The sequence below is a fragment of the Phocoena phocoena genome, chromosome 13 (genome assembly GCF_963924675.1).
Source record: "Phocoena phocoena chromosome 13, mPhoPho1.1, whole genome shotgun sequence".
Taxonomy (NCBI): Eukaryota; Metazoa; Chordata; class Mammalia; order Artiodactyla; family Phocoenidae; genus Phocoena; species Phocoena phocoena.
The window spans coordinates 57251347-57263413 of record NC_089231.1 but is presented as its reverse complement, the minus strand read 5'-3'; positions in this window follow the sequence as shown (position 1 = coordinate 57263413).

The following is a 12067-nucleotide window of genomic DNA, read 5'->3' as shown; positions in this document are numbered from 1 at the left end:
TACAGTTTTCATTTCTCTTGGGTAACCACATAGGAGTAGAATGCATGGGTCCTAGGGTAAGTATGAAGTTAATGTTATAAGAAACTGTCAAGCTGTTCTCCAGGGTGGTTGTTGACATTTTACATTCCCACCAGAGTTCTAGTTGCTCCCTATATTATCACACTATATCTCATCAACACTTGGCATTGTCAGTCCTTTTACTTTTCCCCATTCTACTGGGTATGTAATGATGTCTCACTGTGGTTTAAATGTACATTTCTCTGATAACTAATGATGCTGACAAGTCTTCATGTGCTTATAGGCAATTAGTAATATAGTCTTTTGGTGAAGTGTTAGTTTAAACATTTTGGCAAGTTTCATCTGGGTGGTTGTCTTACTGAGTTGCAAAAGTTATCGATATATATGTCAGATATATATTGTGAATATTTTCTCCTAGTCTGTACTTTGCATTTTTACTTCCCTAGCAGTGTTTTTCAGATAGCAGAAAATTTTAATTTCAGTGAAGTCCCATTTATCAGTTATTTTGTTTTATGATTCATGCTTTCTGTGTTTCATCTAAGAAATCTTTGCCTACTCCGTGGTTGCAAAGAATCTCTCTTATGTTACAAGCTGATTTTTAAAATAGGTTAAAAACTAACCAGTGAGTCAGCATTGTTATGATCTTAGCTACTGTGGTCTAAAGAATAATTCTTCTCTGATACCAAAATCCCTGTATAGTATACTGTGACTCTCCTAATTCTGAATTAAGCCTTTGAATAGAGATGAAGAGCTTTGAACAGTTGTTTAAAAAATTAATAAGTATTTCCAAAGGTAATGATTACATTTATTCCCAAACACAGAGACCAAGTGAGCAGGATATGAGAAGAGCACCCAGTTTCTCAATTCGGACTGTATTGAGGCTCTCTTCACACACACACACACACACACACACACACACACACACACACACAATAAAACAAGCTTGTCATTCCCTTTTTCTTTCTCCTTTTGTTTAAAAAAAATCTGTTTTGAGTCTCTGAATATGCCACTTTTTCTGTCTTTTGTATCTTTTTCCCTTTATATTTGCTCTTCCCAGAGAAGCTCCATTTATTTCTTGCCTCTTTTCTTTCCCTTCCCATATTCGCTTCTTATCTCTTTTTACTTCTCTCTTCACCTATTCTATTTCTAGTTTTTTTTTTCTCACTGATCATTCCCTTCTGAAATTGACTTAGCGTGGAACCTATATATAAATAGAACTATGCATTCAGAATTTGAGTAGAGTTTTATAGTGTCTATTCACAATTTTGAAGATGAGTTGAATGCTTTATGCTTCTCTTTAAAAACTGACCAAGTTGGTTTTAATTTGAATATTGTTCTCAACTGATTCTCTCTCCTGTCATCAGGTAGAATCAAGTTTTATTTGGTAATTTGGGAGAACTTTTTGTACAGAGATGAACCACGGATACAAAGCTCTTTGGTAGGGAAAAAAAATCTTCAATGTTAGATTGTTTTTTCAGGAAAATATTTATTTTGCATAAACATTGTACAAAATTTTCACTGTTCTAATGTACTTTGGCAGGTTTTGCTGATGTTTTCTTTCAGAAAATATGGCTATTTCATAGTCCCTTTTAAAGAATCTCACAGGACTTATAAACTGCTTCATAAAATGCAAACCTACAGAGACACTGTCCTGTATTCTTTAAGCCTGCAAAATTCTTTAACATTTCCCATTTCTTTTCTTAATGTGGTACAGTGATTATTTTTATTCTCCCTTTGTCTATTCCATATTCTATCTTCATTTTTTCCCAATTTATGTCATTTGCTCTCTCTGTATATTTTTACTGCACTCTCTTTAAGGCTTTACAGTTTGGATAGCACAATGATTGCTCTTTCAGTGTCTTCTTCCCCCTTCAGGTTTTCTATTTTCCCACCCCTCTATACCACGTTCTCTTATTCCTTTAAAAATTTCTGCTTAATTCACATCTATGCTTCTCCTTAGATCCAATTCAGCGACTTCTGGCAGCTCTTAGGAGAAGAAAAGAGTTCTTGTCCAGTACTTCATTTCTGTAATCATTTGAAACCTACAAACTAAGACATTCGGGAACAATTATGGTTTAATGCTTCATAACGAAAATGCTTCTTTTCAGTCCATTTCAACTGTCCTCAGAGGTGCTAAAACTTATTTAAAATTTTAGTTCATTGAGTAATGCATTTAAAATGCGTATAGATGGAAAGAATCAGGGTATGGCTAGAGCCAAGGTGAACTGCAAATCATGGAAACAGTGGGCATATTTCAGAATGGGTTTTCAAAGTTTTATATCTGTGAAAGCTCTAAAGACAGAGTGGAATAAATAAATGTTAGAGGGGATGGATAGAGACTCGGGGAAGTCTGAGAGTTACCGCCCTAATCTGCCTATGGTGATTCCTGTGGCATCTCCAATTTAATGTTCGTACGTCACATGAATCACTACTTCATAGTATATCCATGTTCATTTTTTAAAAAATAAATTTATTTGTTTATTTTTGGCTGCGTTGGGTCTTCATTGCTGCACATGGGCTTTCTTTAGTTGTGTCGAGTGGGGCTACTCTTTGTTGCAGTGCGCAGGCTTCTCATTGCAGTGGCTTCCCTTGTTGCGGAGCACGGGCTCTAGGCACGCGGGCTTCAGTAGTTGTGGCACACGGGCTCTAGAGCGCAGGCTCTGTAGTTGTGGTACACAGGCTAAGTTGCTCTGCGGCATGTGGGATCTTCCCGGACCAGGGCTCGAACCCGTGTCCCCTGCATTGGTAGGTGGATTCTTAACCACTGAGCCACCAGGGAAGCCCCTCCATGTTCATTTTTGTATAAAATAGTCTCCCAAGTCTCCAAGTAAAATAGTTCTATTAGATGACTTTTTTCTTTTTCCTGTGCCTTTCAGTCCATCCAGCACCTTGTTCAAGTGTCTGTAGGGGTAGGAGTGCCCAGTGTGACAAGCTCAGCACCAGAGCAAGAAAGTTGGGCATCTCGTCCAACTTGTTTACCCTCTTGCTTCCCATCACCGTGACCATCATTAACTGGGAACGAGGGTGCTGGAGGAGATAGATGGTGGTGGTGATTGGGGGCTGCCTCTCTGGTAGATGACTGTCTCGAAATGCAATGGATTGTTTGAGTAGAGAGTGACTCACCCTGAGTGGAGGTGTTTAAAAAGAGACAGGGGACTTCCCTGGCGGTCCAGTGGTTAGGACTCCACGCTTCCACTGCCAGGGGCACGGGTTTGGTCCCTGGTTCAGGAACTAAGATCCCACATGCTGTGTGGCACAGCCAAAACAAAATGTAAATGTGGCACAGCCAAAACAAAATGGTGGGAATGTAAATTGATACAGCAACAACAAAGAACCAGAGTGAGGTTGTGGGCTAAGACTGGATAAATGACCTATCAAAGAATCTGGCTGTTGTGGTAGAATAGAAGGGAATTTTTATTTTCCTAGAAAGCATTCTATTATTAAATGGATCATTTACATTAAGATATAAAAAAAATCTAGTATCATTTTTAGGGTGTTGAAAGTAAACCATCAAAATAATTCCACTGAGTAGTAGAAATTAGAGATAGTATTGTTGAATATAAAATTTACTAATGAAATAACTGTAAATTAAAAATTTATTAAAGTGCCTTGGTTTTATTGGGAATAAAATTAATTGTTCTTACTAAAATATAAACAAGCAAAAACTAGAATGGGAGGGAATTCCCTGGCTGTCCAGTGGTTAAGACTCAACACTCTCACTGCCGAGGGCCAGGGTTCCATCCCTGGTCAGGCAACTAAGATCCTACAAGCCATGTGACCGAAAAAACAAAACAAAACACCGGAATGGGAGTATATTGTCCTCTGGCTAGGTAGCAGTGGTGTGTTGGGTAGAGAAAATGAAGAGATGATGGGAGGAAGAAAGATAGAGAAGAGCTGAGGATGGGGCTGAGAACTGTCCTTAACCTGTTGCATTGGTTTTTACTGGGTCGTGTTATTTCCTGTTGCCATAGCAGGCTAATCAAACGAGCTCTGGGACCTTCTTCAGGCATTCTTTCTTTCTACTACCATCTTGGCCTCTGTGTAGCTTGGAAATCAGTGGGAATCCATCCGGGTTCCTTCCATATTTAACATTTGGGGGCTTCCCTGGTGGCGCAGTGGTTGAGAATCCGCCTGCCAATGTAGGGGACAAGGTTTCGAGCCCTGGTCCTGGAAGATTCCACATACCGCAGAGCAGCTAAGCCCGTGTGCCACAACTACTGAGCCGGCACTCTAGAGCCTGTGTGCCACAACTACTGAGCCTGCACTCTAGAGCCCGTGAGCCACAACTACTGAGCCTGAGTGCCACAACTACTGAAGCCCACGCACCTAGCGCCTGAGCTCTGCAACAAGAGAAGCTGCCGCGATGAGACGCCTGCACGCCGCAACGAAGAGTAGCCCCCGCTCACCACAACTAGAGAAAAGCCCGCATGCGGCAACGAAGACCCAATGCAGCCAAAAATAAATAAATAAATTTATGACACTTGGAAAGATGAACTCTGACGTTGGAGGAGATAGAAGTAATTTCTTTCTTTTTAAATGCTGACACATCGACACCCTGCTACTCAAAATATAGTCTATGGACCAGCAGCACCTACAGTGTGGACATCACAAGGGAGCTTGTGAGAAATGCAGAATGTCAGGCCACAGCCCAACCTGCTGAATCATGATCTGCATTTTAACAAGATCTCCGTGGGATTCATGTGCACAGTCAGGCTGGAGAAGTACTGATCCAACATATTTAGTTGGCATTCCTGTAGGGTGTCCTCTACTCCCAGGGTGTCAGTAATTTCCTGGAATGTGTTTAATTGGGGCTGTGCTCTCTTAATTAATCTATTAATCCATTATCACATTTATCCTCACAACAAACCTTCGAGATACCTTAATCCTTCTGTTGCAGATAATGCAGTTAAGTAACTTACCTAAGGTCCCAGGGCTAGTAAACACTGGAGATGTTCTACTGGGATCTGACTGATTCCCGAGCCTTTTTTTCTTTTCCTACACTATATTGCTTTTTCTTGAACTTAATAATGAGTAATTGTTTATGCATTGGGAGAATAAACTCATTAAAAAAATAAGGTTGTAAAAGAGAGCCCCCTTTTGAGCGTATTTAGAGAAAGAGGTCTTTCAATCATTTAAAGATTATTTCAACCCTCAGAATGGGAGAAAATATTTGCAAAGGAATCAATGGACAAAGGATTAATCTCCAAAGTATATAAACTGCTCTGCTGCTCAATATTGAAAAAACAAACAACCCAGTCAAAAAATGGGCAGCAGACCTAAATAGACATTTCTCCAAAGAAGACATACCGATGGCCAAGAAGCACATGAAAAGCTGCTCAACATCACTAATTATTAGAGAAATGCAAATCAAAACTACAATGAGGTAGCACCTCACACCAGTTAGAATGGGCATCATCAGAAAATCTACAAACAACAAATGCTGGAGAGGGTGTGGAGAAAAGGGAACCCTCTTGCACTGTTGGAATGTAAATTGATACAGCCACTATGGAGAACAGTATGGAGGTTCCTTAAAAAAGTAAAAATAGAATTACCATATGACCCAGCAATCCCACTACTGGGCATATACCCAGAGAAAACCATAATTCAAAAAGACACATGCACCCCAGTGTTCATTGCAGCACTATTTACAATAGCCAGGTCATGGAAGCAACCTAAATGCCCATCGACAGATGAATGGATAAAGATGTGGTACAGGGGCTTCCCTGGTGGCGCAGTGGTTGGGAGTCCACCTGCCGATGCAGGGGACACGGGTTCGTGCCCTGGTCCGGGAAGATCCCACATGCCACTGAGCGGCTGGGCCCGTGAGCCATGGCCGCTGAGCCTGCGCGTCTGGAGCCTGTGCTCCGCAACGGGAGAGGCCACAACAGTGAGAGGCCTGCATATAGCAAAAAAAAAAAAAAAAAAAGATGTGGTACATATATACAATGGAATATTACTGAGCCATAAAAAGGAACGAAATTGGGTCATTTGTAGAGACGTGGATGGATCTAGAGACTGTCATACAGAGTGAAGTAAGTCAGAAAGAGAAAAACAAATATCATATATTAACGCATATATGTGGAACCTAGAAAAATGGTACAGATGAACCGGATTGCAAGGCAGAAATAGAGACAGATGGAGAGAACAAACGTATGGACACCAAGGGGGGAAAGCGGTGGGGGTGGTGGTGGTGGTGGGATGAATTGGGAGATTGGTATTGACATGCATACACTAACATGTATAAAATAGATAACTAATAAGAACCTGGTGTATAAAAAATAAATAAAATAAAATTCAAATAAATAAATCAAAGAGGAACTATAAAGTCACAGGTAAGGGGGCCAGGAATATCCTCTGACTCCTGACTCTGCAGGCAAAACTTGTGAAACCTCGAAATACTATTCACTCTGCCTCAATTGCCTTATTTATAAATTGGGATAATATAATACCTATCTTTTGGGAAAAAGAGAAAAGATTTTTTCAAATAGTGCATTGCACCTCTGTTGGTGATAAAGCAAAGAAGACAGAGTGAAGCATCATTGGTCCCTGGCTTTTGGAGTAACTTAGGGAAGTGGGAAGAGTGCATCCTGGCATGCACACACTTCATCCTGCCCGTCAGCTGACTTGTATCTTGTTGCTGCTGAGGTAGGCCCCATCTGTTCAAGCCCATGTTGAGCCAGGTGGTAAGAGCAGTACTGATTGTTTTATGCTTAGGCTGCCCATATGCCTCCATGCAAACTGTAGTTCAAGAGCTGTAGAACTATTTGCATTTGCAATCTATCAGATGCCTTTGAACAAAACTAGTGCCAATAAGGCTATTTGAAAAATGCTTAATATTTGCCAAGAGTGTAGAACGTGTGGCCACCAACCAGATTATTAAGAAATCTTGCATTTTCAGAAAAGCTCCATTTTCCAGGGAGAGGTGCAAGTGAAGAAACCCTGTAAAACACTGGAGATGATCCTGATCACCCTTCGTTCTTGGAAAACTCCATTCAGCTGCAAAAATAGAGGCTAAAACCCAAAGCCACTGACATTTGATTTGAGGCTAGAGTATTCTTAAGTCACCCTAGCTCAGGGGTTGTAACCCTGATGGATTTGTTTCTATCTGGGCAATATCTAGTGTGGGCTGTCCGCACTGCACGAGCATTTCTTGGGGGAACGAGATAATGCTTTAAAATGAGCAGCGTATTTGAAGCATGAAGTGAGCCTGGGGGCACGTCCCAGCATCTTTAGAGTAGAACAGGGTGTACACCGGGCCATGGCTTTCAGTTGGGTGAAGGCAGGGGAAGGATTGATGTTTCTGGATGGGTCTCAGGGCTGTTCTCACACTTGAAGGGAACTCTGTTGGCCCTACCTTTCACAGGGTGTGTGTTTGTTGGTGGAGGAAACCCGCCCCACCAAGGTCTTTCCTCTGCGCTGGCCAGCCCTGCTGTCCCTAATGTGATGACCTTGGGGGCCTCCAAGCACGGGAGCTTTCAGAGTCGCCTGGGAGCGGGGCCTGATAGCGGCGCCTTCCTCACGCGCTCCATCTTCAGCCTGTCCTTCCCTCCAGCTTCCTTTCTGACGTTAGTAGAAGGTTGGGACTTGGGGCAAGAGAACAGCCCTGGACTTCAAGGACCGATGAACTTGGAGGCCCCACCCCTCGGTTCTGAGCTAGCCCAACTCGGAGAACTCAAGAGTCAGCCTCTAGAGTAAAGCTCTTTGAGTTAATATATGTTTAAAAAAAAAGGGCAAACCCATCCTAAATGTCAGTCCAATATCCACGGGGGCGTGAGACAGCAGGTAATTAGAAGCAATTAGCTGTCCCCCTGCCGGGAAGCCGGGCAATTACCTTTTCTCTCTTCCTCTTCTGTCCGTCCTTCTCTGTGGAAGCGGTAGAAAGGCTTTGCTCCCCAAGCAGCAGTGTACGCTGAGCTGGCGCGGGAATGAGGAACGGACTGAGCAGGCATCAGCTCTGCTCCTCCCGCCGCCGCGGTGGCCGCCGGCAGAGCAGTGCATTGTGGAGGCTGAGCGCGCCGCTGCGGCGGGACCTGCGGCCCCGGGATCGCGCGCCGTGGAGCTGTCCGACGTGCTGACCGTCCCGACCCGCGGCCGGCGCGCGCCCCGCGCGCCCACCTGCACCGGACCCCAAGACCTGGTCTGCCGCTCACCCTCCGTCTGTCCTTCCGTCTGCCTGTCTCTCCTTACCTTGGGGTGCAGCGGCTGGAGGAAATCATGGTGTTCGCTCCAGGTACACCAGCACCTTGCTTTTTCACCAGGTGTCCGGAAGGGGAGCAGGGAAGAGATGGGAGAGGATAGAGAGAAAAAACTTTTCTCTTCGGCCCACCCGTGCTTTTGGAGTTATTACTGCCTGTGAGCGGGGGACGGGAGGGAGAGTGCCCCTCTCCCCAGTCCCGCCCCATCTGTCCTGTAAGAAGCTCAGCCTTCGTCCTGCCCCGCCGCTGCTAATGCCGCCTGCTGCGCCGTATCCCGTCGGACTCAGGCACCTTGCGAACTGGGACCTTCACAGCAGCACAGGCGCCTACTTGAGCGGGAGGGTGGAGAGGTGGGGCAAAGAGTAGTGGGTTTCGGGCTACTTCGGTGGGAACCTTCTTCAGTGCCACTTCCCCCTCCGTAGAAGTGATCGAGTGACCCCGTTCCTCCCGACCTCCTGGGGAGAGAAGTGTGTGTAGCCCAGGGAGTGGAACGAAGGGCGGAAGAGCAGTACTCCTTAAGGAATTAGATCTGAAACTCCAGCGGCCGGAGGCTGCAGTACAGAGGCTGCTCCTGCGGCGCCGCTGGCGGTTGCAGTGTCTTTTTGGAGCTGGCGGTGAAGGACTCAGTCCCTTTGCTGCTCTCTGTGGCTACAAGTTGGCGGAGAGTCATTTGCCTGCGGTTGACCGGCGGACTGGCGTACGCGTGTGTGTATTTGAGTGAGCCTCCCCAACCCCCCAGCAAGGACATGGGCGTGTGTTTCGGGTGAGGTCAGGAGAGTTAGGGAGTGGCGGGGAAAGCGTGGTCATTATTAACGTAGAAAGCTCTCTCTAGGGAAGAGAGCTTCAGTCTTTTTTCCCCCTCTCTTAAATGACAGGCTCTGCTATCATTGAAGACCGTTGTGGGGGAAAAAAGAAAAAAGAAAAAGTAAGGAAAAGAGTAGAGGGGCCTGGAAGTCTTTAATTTTGTTATGGTTCTTTAACTTAAAAGGTTGATTTGCATTTGCTGTGGCCACTGACCTCAGATGGCTAGGGAGGAGAGGTATAATGCATTTTTAAAAGGTAAGAATTGAGCCTGGCCTTCAAAAAATTCACATAGCAGAACTGGAGAAAAGGAAGCCCCCCCACACCCCCCCCCCCGCCCCAAATCAGCAGGCTAGCTGAGGAGGCAGGAATGAGTTTCTGTCGTTCTGACACTCACCACAGGCAGTGACTCAGAGAAATGCCTTAGAGGAAAGCCCAGGAGCCCTTCTGCCCACCCCAAATAACTCAAGGGGAGACGGTGTTCTGTACAGTGAAGGACACTCAAGCAACCCAGAATCTGTGACGTTGGGAAATAGCAGCTCCTTGTCGCATTTATAAGCTACTTAACGCTTTGTAAAAGCATTTTCAGGTCGTCATCTCATTCGATCTTCAGATTGCCCTCTGAGGTAAGCAGTATCATCTCTAGTTTACCACCCGCCAGGGAGGTGGTGGTTCCAGATTGTCTTGCCAGCCTCAGCTGGAGTTTTCTGACTTCAGATTCTCTTTCTTTTCTAGACCTCAGACAAAATACCTTAGTTTCAGGGATAGCTGCTTTTTGGTCCAAGGTCAGACATAGCCAAAGGGAAGTGTTCTTACACTTCCGAGGGGGGGGATGGGCTGGTGTTGTGCAGTGAGGATAGTTGGGCGATGTTAACTAGGCATTTTCTAAAAGCATGGTAATAGGTGGAAGATTGTGTAACGAGCAGTGGGGAATTTCTGGAGCCCACCATTTGGGTAGGGCTTTATTTTTCCATTTTCCCCCAAGTTTGTATTAGTTCTATCTTTTCATAACTGTTAGAGATAGCACAAATTGACCTGAATAGGATATATACAGAAACTCACAGGGAAACACTTTTTGGGTCATTTCTTTAATTTTGAGTTTCTCTTGAAAAGTCATAAGCATTTTGGGGCAGTAAGAACAGGGTGCTAAAAATATTATGTCAATTACCTTCTCATCTACTGATCATAAGTCTTCTAACTCATGTAGTGATATTATTCTGAAAGAAGATCAGAACAATGAATTGCTTTTTAATTCTGCCAGATTTTCAGCATTACAACCTCATTTCTAGGACTCTTGCTCTTCTAAATATCTTTAATCTGGGGATCCAGGTGTTTTGTACTAAGTGAGGGGAAATACTCCCCCATCCCTTTCTCCAAGCCAACCTGACACTCAGGAAGGGAGGGAACAGAGGCAAGTGCTATGGTTATTCCAAAATTAATAAAAAGTGTTAGAAAATTCAAGATGAATATAATAACAAATTAACAGTGAGCTGTTCATAAAATTGGGCCAGTGGGTACTATGCCCTTCAAAACCCATTGTAGCTTTTCTGGATTTTAGCAAAGGGAGACAAGAAGCCTGAGTCCTAGTTCCGGCCTTGCCTGTATAGACTGTCCCGCCTTTGAATGGTTCTGCTGCCTCTTTGCTTACCTTAAAGGCAAGGTGAAAAGTGACAGAGATTCATGAAGCAAATTTAAGTCCAGAAGTATAATGGAATGAAGGAGAGATAACCTTATAGAACTCTAGTTACGATTCACTCTCATCATATAGTATAAAATAGTCTTGCATTCTCTTGTTTCAATTCATCTACAGATTATAAGGAACAGGGCTTAAGTGGGGCAGGTTCTTTGGGTGGTTTTTCAGTTTACGTAGGGTAGACAATTCAGTTCTACACTTTTCCCCCTTCTTATATCATTCTTAGGCTTTGTAATTTAAGAGGGTTTTAGTTTTGTGCATACCAATGTTAAACCCCTTAAAGGTAAGGGCCAAGGCTACTAATTATTTGAGAATTCCGTTACCTGAAGGCTGCTATCACTCATTGCTTCTTCCCTTTAAAGGAATTCCACAAAATTAATAACAGATGAGAAATAAAAAATTACAGAATTTCTCTGTAAATGCCATATATCCCTAAACATAGGTTAAACTAAGCTGGGGTGGGGGTGGGGCCATGGCTGAGGCAAAAGGTCAAAGGCAGGCCCTTTGCTTTTCCTAAATATCTCATCTATTCCTCCTGCTTTCTTACTCCCGAACCGTGGTTAGAATCCTTCATAGAGCAATTTGAGAAGATTTAGATGCATACCACCAGGGCTAAAGGAAAGAGGGTGACACAAACAACACGGCAAAATGTTTTAGCTCCTGTGCGGGCTACTAAGTTGACCCAGGTTACTTCGCCTGTGACTGTAGCAAAAGCTCCCACTTGGGAGAAAAGGAAGAGGTTCTGGAAGAAAATGTCTGCACTTCCCATATGCTACTGTTGGTTCTGTGGGGGAATATCAAGGCATTCTTACCAATTTGTGGATAAAGTCAAAGCAGAAGAAAGAAGAAAGACCACTGGACATTGGTGTTGGAAGTGAAAAAAAGCACACAGGAGAATGTCGGGATATTTCCTGGCCTATTCCAGGATGAGAAAGAAGATGCTCACAAATTCAAACGTCTTTTCAATGCCATGGTTTCACCCAAAGAATTCAAGACCATGAACAATCAGATGAGCAACCCCTCCTCCCTTAAGGAAGAGCTATTAAAGAATAGAGTATGCGGTGGAAAGTGAGGACAGAAGCTTCCTTATCCCTGGGCAGTTCCTCCCTTTCCCCCAGTGATTAGTATATACTTCAGGGGTTAAAATGCACCTCTCTGTAGATGGACCTAATGTATACTTGACTTTGTTTGGATTGCCTTCAAGTAAGAGGTTCTGTCAGCAAAGCGATCTCTCTTCTCTTGCACATGAGTTAGTCAAGGTCTGATAAGGATTTCAGGGGGGAATAAAAATGGTATAATTATAAGCCATTAGCCAGTCCCTTGACTTCTAAGATTAGTTTGAAAAACATTTAGCAAAAAT